Source organism: Pinus tabuliformis, chromosome 7, assembly GCF_031772625.1.
Source record: "Pinus tabuliformis cultivar Carrire ecotype Pingquan chromosome 7, CPIR1, whole genome shotgun sequence".
Lineage (NCBI taxonomy): Eukaryota > Viridiplantae > Streptophyta > Pinopsida > Pinales > Pinaceae > Pinus > Pinus tabuliformis.
In genome coordinates, this window is record NC_142293.1 from 659,019,708 (window position 1) to 659,032,759 (window position 13,052).

The window sequence follows — 13,052 nt, forward strand, 5'->3', positions numbered from 1 at the left end:
CTATAGAATCTATGTTTGGAAATTCAATGTTTGAAACAGGATAGGGCACCTTGGCTAGAGGCGCGCAAAGAAGTATGGTGCATAAAATGAAAAGGTCAAGGCCACGACAAATATCACTGTCCATTGTTCGTGAACTACTTGGAAGTAGGAAGGCCAATGCCATTAAGACCGGAGGCACAGGTGGGGTTGAGCATGACGCCTGCATTAAGGTGCGCAATCTACCAGATAGGAGGAAAACATACCATGGATAATTGTCATATGTTGTAAAAGTATACGCAGACATCCCAACAGTTTTTTTGTAATTTCAGCAGGTCAGTAGGCCATGAAAAATGCAATTGTTGAAGCTATGAACTAAAGATGGATCAGACTCTTGCCTACAGGGTGCAGGTTGAAACGTGAGCCCTCAACCCAAATGCAGGGATGGCGGGCGCTGGGCTTTAGGGGCGCGATCGAGGTCGAGGTGGAATGGGACCAGGGAGGGGTCGCAAACAGATAATCCGTTACAATTGCGGAGGGCCAAGGCATTATGCCCCTGATTGTACGAACCCAACTAGGATATCATGTTGGTACTATACTCAGTTTGATCATGAGGCAGAAGAGTGCCCTTCACTGATAGTGAAGATGCACGAAAAAGGGGTACTCCAGCCCCCATCGACCTCGAATTTACAAATGATGAGGTCTGAACCACGCGAAGAAGACCCAAATGTAAACATGATGCTCAGGAGTGGTATGACAATGGGAGATGATAAAGGGAAGTAGCCAAAAGAAAGAGTGTGGGTTCACAAGGCTCCTACAAAGGAACCTGAGTTTGATTTAGAATGCGCAAAGGAGACATTCATGGAAACTAAGAAGAGCTTCACAGAGGCCTCCACTTCAGGTACTAAGGATCAAGTAGAACCAGGTATGGATCCTTCCATGCTCACTACCTTTCTCGAGACATGCATGAAACTGTTGCACGACAACAAGGAAGTCAAAGGGCTATAGGAACTTATCACTAGGTGTGCGGGGTCAGGAGAACCACGTGTGGTTCGGAAAATGGGAAAGCATGCATTGCACAGAGGAAGGGAAATAAGGTTGACTACACAAATAGGTGAGTATGAAATGGATCAGGTAATCCTGGATCTGGGTTGGGACATGAATGTACTACCCATGCAAACATGGGAACGCATGGGCAGACCTGCGTTATAATGGTCCCCTATTCAGTTACGAATGGTAAACCAATATAAGATTTTGCTCATGGGAAGATTGCCAGGAGTGACTGTCGATATTGAAGGCGTGAGCGTGTAGGCAGATTTTGAAGTAATAGAGATTGTTGAAGACAAAAATCCCTATCCTGTGCTACTAGGAATAGACTGGGCTACCAATACGAATGACGTCATAAATCTGAAGAAGCGCAAAATGACCTTTGAGAAAAAGTCACTACGCGTAGTAGTAACACTGGACATAGCCGAGGGAATGCGATACACTGAATTGGTGCACGATGATGATAGTGATGACGATCTTGACTATATCTATAAGATAATTGCACAAGGGGAGGATTGGGTGAATTCAATTGCAGATGGAAGGATTTTGTGGGAGTGCAAAATCTTCTGCACTTCAGATTCAGATGAAGAGATAGAGCGATGGTAGAATCGGCTACACGAAGCAACAATGAACTTCAACACGATGATCAGGTCATTGTGTTGCATAAAATCAGAGGCAAGGGAGCTACCAACATATGATGGATTGTCAATGGTGGATGAATTTCAGAGAAAATTCGAAAGTACAGTACCAGAACAGCAGCGGTTCGATGCGCTGAAGTGGGAACTGCGCGCAACACCCGCATGATGGTGGGGTATGCATCAAGGAACTTTTGAAGACTAGCATGGATGCAGAAGGACGATGCACCTACATTTTGGAAAACCCCAGCTTCAAATGAAAGCCAATATAATGGGGCGGAATGACTTATGTGCCCAACTTTCCCAATGGGTACAGGCATATGCTGTACAGTCCACACAAGCGTTCAGCCTAAAGAATCTGAACAAGCCACAACAGTAGGAAGGGCGACATGTGTTACCATTTTTCCATGAAAAAGCATTCGATAGGATGTGCGGAGTGCTGAACAAGGTTTACTAGATGAGATGAACTGATTGGGACCTGCGCGTGCCAACAGTTCGATGGGCCTAAAGGACCATGTACAAAAGCCTGAGTGTGGAGATGATTCCAAAGATGCGGAATGGAGTCGCAACCATAAGTTCGAAAGAAAGGAACCTACACGTAATAGCCCCCACAGTTGGGACAGTGTGTGAAGACCAGAACAAAGAAATCACATGGCTATGCGAGGATGAACATATAATGATTTAGGAAGCAATTCGGCGAGGGAACCTTAGACTTTGCAAACTCGAAGAAGATTGGATACGTTTGAGGAAGAAAAGCATGTTGATGGATGCTGAGATCAAAAGATTGGAAAACGAGGTCATGAAAGCATATCTCATTGATAAACCAAGGATGACAAGGCAAGATACGGATGATCATACCACTGGGTTAGATGATTGTCGCTAAGAATTTATGACTCTGCTACCATGGCTAAGACCACACCTTACCAAACACAGTAACAAAGGGAGCACATCACATGAGGTAGAACACGCTACGCCGACTGTCGCAAAGGCAATTGAGGAGTGTCCACGGACTAGACTGGAAGCCGAATTGGAGTCTCGCACAGATGGTGCAACCACCTGACTAGCCATACGGAGCACAGTCTCAGCGCTCCAAACAGTTGAGAGAGAGCGCGGGACTCTAAAAGAATTTGTTTGGGAACTGCGCAGTGAGGAAGGTGCGTGGAGAATCAACATGGTACAAGGTTCACGCCCACACATGGGTGGTTGTTCTGTCACGTGGGTCAACTGGGAAGTAACCATTGATGTCACTGTTCATGACGAGATGTCCAATTTAAGGCAAAAGGGAGCAAGCAGCGGCCAATTAAGACACAAATTAAGAGCTAGATTTGGGACGATGTATTGCCAAGAACGCATTAATGATTCAGAAATGGGGGGAACAGTAAAATTCAATTTAAAAAGACACTATAAAACTCCCAAGGCTAGCCACGAGACAACACTTGTTCATTTGAGATTTGAGTTGTTACGAAGAGCACAGAGTGTTGAGCGCCAAACAGTATTTGAGCCCCCAAGTTCATGAACTACCATAGAAAATTCAAACGAGATGACAACTATCAAGAGAGGTGTCGATTTTGTACAAAGTACCACCGAGGAAGCCATGCAGAGCCCTACGGTAGGTGGAGGATGCACCAGAAATTCCGAAATCACCTTGGACACCAAGGCCCAAGAAGGATACATAAGCCGCGGGACCAGTCTGCATGTCCTTGTGAAATCTGTGGTTTGGTAAAATTTCCATGGAAGACAAGGGCAAGGATGTCAACCTTGACATAGATGATGAGGAGGAGGACCTCCAGGCTTTCGTAGAGGAGATAGAGGTGGATGAAAAAATGGAAGAAGACATCTAGCCAGTGTGCACTGCAGCAAAACTACCCAAGTATGTCCCTCTATGAAAAGGGAAAGCTAAAGTACCCAAGGATTTGTATGCCACTAAGAGTGCACTCCAAACCCCGCTCCTCCCAGATGGAATCTTGTTTGAAGGCTCGATCCCAGGCCGCGTGCCAACGATGAAATTTGAAAACTGGGACCTTGCAGACAACGAAAATTTCCCACATTTATAGATAGAGAACCTCATGAAACAGAGTAAGAAGGGACCAGTTAGTGTGTTAAAGCTGCAGAAATGGCTATGTAGCATGGAGAAGGCCGGGCTACTCCACCTACTATGGATTCCGCATTTTCACCGGGCACCAATCACGATCTTTGTCATCAAGTAGCTGCTTTTTCTAGTGCGTGATGGGTATTTATGGCTGGAGGAGCCTATTCCCATCGTAGCGGAACTTATTCATAGGATTTCTCGGCTTCCCTGTAAGGGAAAGGACCCCATGGAGATAACTAGAAAAAGCAGAGATTTGGTGCTTGCAGAGGCCATGAAGAAGAAGTATAAATTGGAAAAGAAGAAGAGAGGCTACATAATCCATGGCATTAAAGACAAAGGGGTGTGCGTAGCCACCCAACTGCTAGATGGAAAGGTGATGAGAAAATGCTGCAGAGACGAGGTACCTGCATCGGTCATTTCACTGGCAGAACAATGCGTGGAGGGGGTCCAACTCAACTGGGCTGAATTCCTCTGTGAATAATTTATAACCAACTGCAAGGAAGCTTCAGAGTAGGGCAAGACCTTCCACTACGTGTGGTTACTCTTGTCTATCTTACTGGTCACTATGGAATTGCCCGAGGACAGTCAGTTCCCTCCTATTGAACAGTACTTGCCAGAGGCTACAAAATATGCATTGCTCTGGGCTCCGAAGGATGCTAAGTGGATCCACGAGACTAAGATCTTCTAGGTTCTCATGGAGGTGAGCATCCGAATGTGGATTAACAGAAGGTTGTACCTATTCCCCCACAGTGTATAGCAGTCTGCAGAGCTTTGCAGACTTCAAGGCGGATATGCACAATGTGTATATCAGGGAGCGTAAGAATCCGGCGCAGAACTAGACCAAGATTCCTTTCATCGTAATTGATGATGCCATCTTCTTCATGCTCGACTCATGGCCTCCTGAGTGGCATGCCCCAGATCTGGTAGAAAGGGATAGATCAGTAGCACAGAAGCGAAAGGATGCAACCTAGTTGCGTGTTACCAAGTTGGCCCAGCAGAGGCGAAACAGACAAGCAGCCGCAGAGGTAAGGGCTGCTCGTGAAGTAGCAAAGGCAGCCATAGAGCAGGCAAAGGCCACCGAAAGAGCAGTAGCAACACAAGCAACAGGGGCCACCACGACATAGGAGGAAGGAGGCTAGGGCGTGTCACAGGACAGGGACTAGATACAACAGAAGGTGCGGACCCAAGAACAATGTCCACTCAACTATAACGGTCGCACATCACGGAGCGGTCAGGTCCATGAAAGAAGGCCAAAGCTTCCAAATTAGACATTGAGCCCATTACATTGACAGAGGGTGACCTCTATGACGTCGGTGACACTATTCACGAGGTCACCTAGGAAGTGTTGCAGGAAGCTATGATGGAGCAACAAAATGTGTTGGGGGCCATAAGGGCACAGCTATAGGGACTTCAGGTGTAGGCCACCCAAGAAGGAACAGTCACTTCCTACGGTGCTGCAGGTACATTAGCAGCAGAGAAGCTACTGCGCGCAAGAACGACCAACACCACAGTGCTACCGGAAGGAGAGCTAACAGTAGAAAGCAAGGAGGACCAATCCACGATGGATAGGATCAAGGGACTTGGCCTAAACTTGGTTGCCATTTTGCGGGATACATTATATCAGCTGCAGGATGGAGTAATAGTAGAACTCCATGCTAGGGAAGGACACGCAGTGCATATGCTCAGGGAACAAAGAATCAACATTGAGCAGCTAAGTCTACAGCACAATGAAGTGCTTGCGTAGAATCAATAGATGGAGCAAATAGTAGAGGAAGCATATCGTCGCGTTCCAGAGCTAGGAATCGCAACAAACCTACCATTTGGAGTGCGAATCCACAAATTAGTGAGTGGATTCCGCGAGGCGAAGGAGGAAGCAATGAGGGTACAAATGGACCTCAACCTTCAAATTGTCGAACTACGATTAAAGGCGCAGTCCTCTACACCCTTGGAAGTTAGGGAACAGCGCGTTAGCACTATTCAGAAAGAGTTTGAGGAGATAGGACAGGCACTACAGAACTGCACCGCTATGTTAGAAGAATCCTTCGCGGTCCTCACTTCATTACAGGAGGACCCTAACATACAGCGCCTGGAAACAGAGCCACATGAGCTTGAAGTGCAGTATGATAGTGTGTGTGGAACGACGCAGACAATTGTCCTGACCCAGCGGCTTGCGAAGCTACAACAGGCAAAGGTGTTGAAGCAACAGGTGGATTCCGCGTGGTAGAAAGAGGCAGTCCTTAAAGCACGTTTCCACCCTTGGATTGATGAGGCCTTCCTTATCACTGCAAACATCGAAAGAAAGCTCACATAGATGAAGGAGATGCATGCCTTAAGACACGGAGTTTCCCCTGACAGCGAGACTTCGGCTAAGAAAGTGGCACAGATCCAGCAGACTGTAGAACAGTGTGCTACGGACCTCCAGAAGTGCAGGATCGGTTGGAGGTGCTTCATGCCAAGATCGCTGCACTAGCTCAGTGACTCAGGACAAGTCACGATGATTGTGTTGGGGGCCTGTTGGGCATGGAATCCCCCCACAGCAGGTTTTTGGGGCTCAAAGCCCAATTTTTGGTCAGAGATGTTGTAAAACTCCGCGAAATGCGGGTGCAGAGTGTGAAGTGTACAATTGAGTCATAATGTTGTCTGCCATAAACATTTTAATGTAAAATAGTGTAAATTCGGCCTACCCATGGTCCGCGAACCAGGGGATTGTATAAATAGAGCGAGGCTCTAAGTTGTAAAGGAATTTAAGTCAGGATGAATAGATGAATAGCACAGGAATGGTTCGAGCTTAAAGTAGAGTTCTAAGTGTCTTGGGTTGTAGTAGTAGGAAGAGGCTCTACAGCTAAGTGCGTAGAGGCCTAGTAGAGTCTGCAACTGAGTGCATAGGGTGATATCGGATTTGTAAGCAAGATTGAAGATTAATAAAAGAGAAGTTGATTTCTATTCTTGTGTATTTGTTGTGTATTATCTTATTTATGTTTGTATTTGGTTATGTATTGCGCACACTGATAAATTGATATATATGTTGTAATAACCATAAATCTTACACACACAAGTTAAGTAATCGGTTAATTAGCAAGGATCGTGGGTATTATACGGGTTGCGCCCCGAGTAGGGTTGCAGGGAAGCTACACCACAAGTTGCAAAGGGATCACAAGTGTGTGTAGCGACAGGTTAGACCACTGACCTCCAGAAGCCCATTAGACATCCCTAGGGTGCGAAAACTTGGTTCTAGCATCCTCGCATACTACTTCAAGTGAGACCTCAATTTGCGCACCGCAGACTGTTGCTGAAAGGGCCAGTAGTACAGGGATTTTCTTGGCTAAATCACCTCTGAACCTGGGTTGGGCCCCACTAAGCCAAAAAAAGGTATGGAATAATGTTAGGAGGACTCCAATGGAAAGAGGTCAATTTACCCTTCCTTGACCCTTCTTGAGCAATTTTTACAAGAGCTAAGAAGCATAAGGTAGATTGTTCCTGACTTTCTGCTTGCATCACTATTTTTTTTCCTTATTTTTTATTTTGGTGGCACTGACATATTTCTTTTCCTTGGGCAGGTGGAGGTGTACCTGCATGAAAATACATAGATGCAACTAGAACAAGAAAACATATTCTTCTTTCATTTTCTTTGTTTTCCATTTTTTATTTAGGCCTACTGGCTGCCTTAGTGAGGTTTTCAACTAGCAGGTCTACCGAGGCACCCTAGAAGAGGTTTTCACCTAGGACATTATTTCCTTATTTTTTCTTTTTTCTTTTCTCTTTCTTCTTCTTTCAAACCGACTGACCACCTCATATATTTTTTCAATCAGTAAGCCAATCTTAGTTTCCTCAAATGAGGTTTTCAATTGAGATTTTATTTTTTATCTTTTTCCTTTTCTTCTATCATACACTATTTGAAAAATAAGAAAATCTCTTTCAAGTATATGAATACTTCCATTAGAGCCATGTGCACATCAATATGACATATAAACTCATGTGTAGGCTCCAAATATATGCTTTGGCACGTACTTGAATATGAGAGACCAACTTGTTTGACTAAGATGAGATCAAGAGTTTTTTAAGAAGAGTTTGTTGTTGCAAATCAATGTTTGTCTAGAACCATATTTTATTATAGTTGTGATGCCCTTGGTTCAGTTGCAAATTTGGATCACTTTCCGTGTCCTATTCTACCTTGACATTCACATATTTTTCTTTTTGTTGATTATTCTCTTGAACACATAGAGGATATAAAGGTAAACATGATGAAACTTTCCCAATCTCTAATTCTAATGTTTTCTCTCCATCAAATGTAGTCCATGATTCTTTGGTCTCCTCATTTGAATATTCTTTCTTTGGATGTTGTCCTTTAAAGACATCAAGGAAATCTATTTTTGGAAATAATTTTCCTCATATAAGATGAATAAAATTTAGATTAAGAGGAGTTGTTTGAAATTGTTGTACCTCAGCATAATAAGTGAGCCGAGTTTTATTATTTGGGTTTGGAAATAGTCGTACATGTAGTTGAGTTGGAATGAATCTTTGAGATGGATGTCGTTGAGGTCATGGTTGTGATGGAGGAATATGGTAGGGATAGAACAAAGTTGGATATGGAGGATATTGAGAAAAATATTGAGAATGTTGTGTATTTCTCCCATAAGGTTTGTGCCAACCTACTTTTCAAGGTTGGTTTTGGGGTTGAGATGGGAAAGGTTACCAAGGAAAGGGTGCATTCCAATTACTTTGAGATGGTTGTGCAGCACCTTGAAATTATGAATTAGGTTCTTACATCATAATAGGTTGACTAGGATGCCATGTTCTTATTAGAGCTATATAATAGAGCTACTTTGGTGATTGACTTGCTCCACTGTCCTCTAGTAAACTTCCTTCAACCTTAGTAATGATGGGAAATATTTAGTAGCATATGATTCTGCATGGATAACACAAATATCAACATTATATTATTTCTCATTTTGCATTCTTAACACATTTATTTGTTCACTTAGATTTCTAATAATTTTTGTTTTAAAGATATTAAGAAAATTTCCACGTTCAGCTTGATTTCTCAATATTTATTCTTCTTTAATTACTCTTTCCCTTCCTCTTGATATGCACTTGCATATTTCACAAATTTCTTTAGAAAATAATCGGTATAAATCACCGATAGTCATTAGATCAAGGAGATCAATACACTCATCCCTAATTGTTCTAAGTAAGAGGGTTTTTAGTGTGTCAAATCCTAAATGATGTAATGTTTCCCTCTTAGCATCTTTAGGCTCTCATCCTTTGCTTGAGTCATTCTAAATATTTCTTCTTTAAGATCATGATTTTCATATTTTTCTAGAAATATATTTTGCATATAATTAAATGATATGATTGTATCAGTACCTAAACTCATGAACCATTTAAGAGCTATATCCGTCAATGTTGGCTCAAATTTTTATTGTTTAATAAGTAACCATAATATTTGCAAAGTATTTCAAATTCAAAGAGAAAGGTTTCTAGATCCTTTGACATCATACCATGGAAGTTGGGAAGGAATGATTGAGGGATGTTCTTATTATAAACACTGATATCAATACCTTGGATAGTAAATCCAAGAGGATATTCCTCATTTTCATCATCTCCATCCATTTCTTCTACCTTCTCTACCACCTCTTCTTCTTTAACCTGCAAAATTGGAAGGTGATGCGGTTCTTAGTGCACAACGTGGTTAAATGGGGGGTTGTGGTATTGAAGATATCTATATCTATATCTATATATATATATATATATATATATATATATATATATATATATATATATATATATATATATATATATAGATATATATATATATATAGATATATATATTAAGAAAAATTGAATGAGAATGTTAATTCAATGAGAGCTGCCTATTCCATTTTTTTTATTTTTTTGTAGAAAATATGAATGTAGAAAAGAAAGAATGAATCATTCCAAGAACAAGAGAGTGCTTGCCTTGACACCCTCCCTGGCAACGTTGCCAAAAAATGGTGAGCCCCATTATTGCAACATTTTCCCAAGGACACCAACTTTAATTATCAATCCGATGTTCATATAAACTTAAGAGGTGTCGACACTATATGTGCAACACACAATGTGTCTTTCTTTCATTGATCTGATGCCATGTAGTGAATATCATGAAATCAAACACTAAACTAATTCTAGAAATTTAAATATTACTCTATTTTAAAGAAATGGAAATTTTTCCTTCTCAAATGTAAATTCTAACCCTAATTTTGTAAATGCAAAGGCTATACTACTTGTAGAAATGTAGACATTAAACTACTTGCATAATGTAAATGTTGCATTGAAAGGAAATCTAGTCTATGGAATGGAAATAACTGTGCTTGAAATAGAAGCCCTAGCTTAAGAATAAAGAAGAAAAACTAATATAACTTGCATGAAAGAAAGAGAATGTATTAAATCAATTAATTCCAAATACATTATATCCATTGAAATAGTTCATTAGATACTTCATGTGGCAATCAACAAAATCATTATTTTGCTATCCAATTCATAAATCTGTCCACTAATCGTAATTGTTGATATGTGTTGTAGGGGTGAAAAGGAAAGTACTAAGTGGTATTTAGTATTCCTAAATCATCATTTCAGAGCCTAGGCAACATTACTCAAGGAAAGGTGGAAAAAATCAAGCTTTAAGGGAAAATCTGGTCAGGTTTACATGGTGCTACAAGATGCTACATGATTGATGTACGATTGCCCTATTTTTCTACAGGATTGAATAGGTGAGAATTTTGAGGGATAAAACGATGATATCAAGGTGTAAAAGGGTAGTGGAATGTAGGATAAGTTTTTATGTTTCCCTTTCCAAGCTTAGTACCCTTCAGGGGCCCATCCTGCATAATGAACAATGCACATGGTGGCCTTCAACTAAACATAAATTTACTCTCGATGACCAATGTTTTGGAGTAGTTGTTTAGGTATAACTAAGGAGATGGTGGTAGAATAAAGAGTGTAGATGAAAATTATAACACTCAAAATAAATAGTAGTACTTGCACAACACAAACAATCTATGTTTTATACTTGAAAAGACAAAATACCTAGTTGTCCAACTAGTCTATCCTTTGAGTTATCTCACCAATGACCAAGAAAATCAAATGAAAATGAGATGGGTTAAAATTATTTATTAATTAGGGTTTCATAGGAATACAATAAAAGTGGAATCACTCAAAAATACCCCCATTAACATGTGATAAAAATTAGCAGAAAATTACTACTCTAAAAACCAAAAATTAAAGAACAGTGAGCTAGTCAATCTACCAAGTGCCTAACCTGATCAAGTGAAAATGCTATGGGGTAAATTTTTTTATTAACATGAATGTTTTTATGAATAAATACAAGAGGAAGCAAATAAAATTAACTTCATTAACATGTTTTAAAATTCAACAGAAACTTACTACTATTTTTCTACATGAGACTTCGAGAAATTCAAGAATTGTGAACTAGTAAACCAATCCAAGTAGCTTGATCATGGATATGACTTTGAATTTTTTTTATAATAATGAATCATGCTTTTACGTCTATAAATGACTTGAAAAAAACCTTACTTCAATCATTTAACCAATCTAACCTACAACAAAATAAGCATGAATACTAAATGTAGAAATAAGGGATGCGAGTAAAAGATACATTCAAAGGAAATAAAGAAACTGTACAATAGGGCTTTGAGGCTCCTAAGATGGCCATACCCAAGGATATGAAAATTACTACAAAGGAAACCAAGCTTTAGAAGCTAAAAATGACACCAAACTTCATTATTTGAATCAATCCATGTATATCCTTGCTAGAAATGAAAGTGGAGCTGCTAAATAAAAGGTTTCTCCACAAGAAGACTAAGAAACATGTGCCCCTAGAGGAAAAGTTGAATTGGTACTTATACAAATTGATGGGGAGAAACCTCCTTTAAAGGAGGTAACTTTCCCCTCCAAAATTCCCAAAAAGTGGATCTAGTTCCCAATAGGAGAAATCTTCATTTAATGAGAGGGAATACATTCCTAGATTTTCTCGATTAATGGATCTCCAGAATATGTCAATGATTTCATGATATTTAGTTCATTTATTGTCCAATATTTTTCCATCCTATAGTAGGGAGAAATTCCCTCTAATATATGATGCATAATTTACTCAATATTCTCTCAATATTTTGCCAAAATAAATAATATTAGGCACATAATAAGCAAGGATAAATCAAATTCCTAAGGAAACATTAATATTACAAATTAACTATACAATCTGCAAGTAAGGGGCTCAAGTGCATATTTTAGTTGTTTATAAATAGTCAAATGGGCCTATTAAAATATACAATTTTGGGGCCCATCACCCTCCTTAAATTTATCCAACACTATGGTTCTCACGGAATCCCCTAGCTCCTCATTACCCAAACTAGCAAAGGGAAGATAAGGAAATGCAAAAGAATCACCAGTAGAAAAATACAACCTATAGAAAGAATAAAGCGCATAATTTGTGCCAAATTAAGTAACCAGTAAATAGACCTAAAAGAAATCTATCAACAGAGTCATAACTATTAATAAGATGAATAGCGGGAGATTTCCTTTACTGTTTCCTAACACAAACAACAAAAATTAGAACGAATCATGCCTTGTTTGATTCAATACTTTGCAACCTACTCTTCAAGCCTATGAAATGAAGTAAAATATTATCGAGCCACCCACCCCTATCAAGAGGCCCAGAAATTACAAACTCCCACCTAGAAGAACAACAAATCAACCATAACTTTGCACCTTCTTGGGTATGAAACCTCCAATCTATCCAATTATCTGCCTTGCTACATTCCCCCCTTCCATAAATATTCCTCGGCCAAGCCTCCAACAACCTGTCTCAAAGATTTAAACTAGCATTCTCCCCAACACACTAGGCTATCGAGCCTTGTAGATGTATTAAACCATCCATGCAACTGATTATGGCCATCTTTTCCATCACATGCCCAACACCTCCTCTTACTGTTCCTCGTCATCCTTGCATGGGTGTATAAACAAGGGGATTTATGGCATGCATTCATCTTGAATGGGTGTATATTCAAGAATATTTTTAACATGAATTCACTTTCTTACACATTCCAAGGGTTTGGTTCCACATCTCACATCCTGTTGCTCAGGTGGGGTAGTTGTGACCTACCCTCCCCCCTCTCCATGTTAGTCTCCCCATTCGAGGATAATTTTTTTTAAACTAATAAAATTTAAAAAATATATATATTTATAAATATTCTAAACCTATAAACAAATAATATATTCAAAGTTAAGATATATATTATTTTACAGTAATT